The sequence below is a fragment of the Atractosteus spatula genome, chromosome 10 (assembly GCF_055471065.1).
Source record: "Atractosteus spatula isolate fAtrSpa1 chromosome 10, fAtrSpa1.hap1, whole genome shotgun sequence".
Classification (NCBI taxonomy): Eukaryota; Metazoa; Chordata; class Actinopteri; order Semionotiformes; family Lepisosteidae; genus Atractosteus; species Atractosteus spatula.
This window is the reverse complement of record NC_142715.1, coordinates 24342088-24344776: the sequence shown is the minus strand read 5'-3', so window position 1 is coordinate 24344776 and position 2689 is coordinate 24342088.

The following is a 2689-nucleotide window of genomic DNA, read 5'->3' as shown; positions in this document are numbered from 1 at the left end:
AATAGCGAGAAAATAAAAATGAATACACCAAACTGTAAAAATCCCATATATGTAATTTCTTACTTTTGTTTTATGAAAGTATTCTTACTGTCATGTTCTTTACCACCCCTGGGTGCTACAGGTGCTTCAGCTGGAGAAAGGCCTGCAGGTAATACAGTACAAGAAGCTGCTCAGGCAAGGTGATGACTTGCCCAGTCTGTGCAACACATCTCTCTTTGCAACCATCAACACCTTCCAGCAATCCTTCGTACTTGGTTCTGGACTCTGCAACTGTCTATATCTGTGGGAGAAATTAATATTCATCAACTTTTTTTGTATTCAGATTAAAAGTACAACTGAAAGAAGTTTTAAAATGAAAATGACCTATTTTTAGTAATCTCTTGGCAACATTCTTACTGTTCTTCTTCTGAATATCCTTTAGGATACTTTGGAAGTTGATGATGAGGTTAGCCAGGCTGGGATCCTCTACTTTCACACTGATATCATTTAGGATGTAGCCCGGAAAATGGTTTATGTTCTTAATATAATTAGCAATGATTTGGTGAGACAGTCCAGTGGTCTTCATTTGGTTACAATAATTGTTGTTTTGGATAGGCCCTTTACAAAGTTTAAGTAAGATGCAGATGGATCCATAAAAACAGGAATCTGGAAACATTTTCTACCTGACAAATGTAGAGTCACTATGTTTATGGCTGAGATTTCACATGGGTGAATTTTAAGCTAAGGAGTAAAAACATGTGCTATGGAAATATCACTGCTCAATTTTAAATGCCTTTAAAAATAAATACCTCCTGAGAGCAATCTGCCACTCCAAGATCCTTGGTAAGGTCCTGTTTAAACCCAGCCAGGTGAGGAGCATCCAGGGAGTGCGTTCTGTCCAGTCCAGCCTGGGTCACCGTCTTCCTGAGAGCCTGCTGATGGCTTTTAAGAACTGGGAGGACAGTAGGAATACAAAATACACATTTAAACATTTTTACTTCTAAGACAAACTAGAATACAAATATAAAACAAAAGATACATTTGGAAAAAATAGAAAGTTCTCCAGAACTCACATCTTCCCCTTCCTCTTCCACTTCAGTCTCTGGCATCTCTTCCTCCTGGACAGCAGCCTCTTGCTCAGGGCATCTGGACCACTGGTATATCATTTTAACATACCCTTACATAAAGGTAAAGGTTAGAAATGAAACAGAAGAAGCCTTATAAATTATAAATATCTTACCTTGCTGATGTGTCTTCAGGATTCCACATAAAACAGTCCATGGACTCCGCCAGTCTCACATTCTCACCACACATGAGCCCTATGCTCTTGCAATCCCCGACCTGCCCATTCCTCAGGTGATTCAACAAGTCCTTCCTGGCCTGGAGAAGGAACTTGCTGATCTCCTCTGCTGAGGCTCATTTCATACATACCCTCTTTAGGTGAAGAGGAAACTGGTCAAATGTCTTCAGGCAGGTCTTGCACACCAGAGGAATCCTCATGGGTCTCTTTTGAAAATAAATAACTTTTGTGTAAAGGAACAAGTCAAGACTGTTTCAGTTTCTTAACTGAGCCTTAATTTTCTCTCCAATAGCTTCACCATATTGTTTATTGTATTTTTATCAGAATTATACTTTGCTCTAAAATAATGACTTTATAAAACAACTTAACTCTTACTTGGTCTTGTTCGCAGTCTTTCCAGTAGAAGTCATTGTAGAATTTAAAAACTGCTGTGATAATTTGATCTGCCCGAGTGTCCTTCCCTAACCCAGTATTGATAGCTTGTGTACTGTAGGGTCCAAAGGTGGTGTTCTGCAATTTCCTCCCATAATGTTTCTTTGATCAGTTGGAAGCAAGTGTGAAAGCTTCCTCCCAGTGGGGAAGCTCAAGATCCTCTAGTTGTATGACAGATTTTCCTCGTAGTGCTCTTCGAGGATCTGCAGTGTGGTGTGAAGCCAATTTTTGTAATTGTTTACCAGCTTCAAATATGTGAGTTTGGGTGGCTTGGCAGGTTTTATGAGTTCCTCGGTCTTCGGTCGTAGGCTGGCGGGTGCTCGGTTCTCCCGTCCAATAAAACTGCTGTGTTTTGTAAATGGTGGACTGTTTGGATCATTTTGTAGATGATCCTGGTTCCTTGTTGGAAGGTATCCTGTCTGACATGTTTGTTGTGTAGGCAGTGTGGAGGGTGACCGTACGGTTGCGTGCGTTGTCAACTCTGGATTGATCCATACTTACTATTTAAATGCCTAAAGCTTCGTTGACACCGTTAGGTTTCCACTGTTAGGCAGCTTTACCTCTGTAGAATCTGTGGCTCCATAGGAAGACAGTCTTGCCTTTCTGAGTGTCGCTATGTTTCTGCCTGGGTCTTCTTCAGGCATTGTTCTGGAACACTGTGTCCATGCTGGCCTGTTTTTATCCTGTTTTGTAAGGGGCAGTGTGTTGTAGTTCCTCCTAGGGGGCTAGTTTGTATCCTATGGCCTGTGTTCCTTCTGCACGTTTCTATATGAGTAGGTGCAGTTTCAGTTGGTGAATGGGTTTCTGCTTTCCCTGGTGGGGATTATGCATGGACCATTAACATCTCAATAGGCAATCAGGGTCTTTTGTTTTCCTCCCTAGTAGGACTGTGCAAGCTGTGCGAGTTTCCATAGCTGATTGGTTTCAGTTATTCTTCTGTTTGTTGCGTGTTGGTATGGTGAAGAGTTCCAGTCCCTG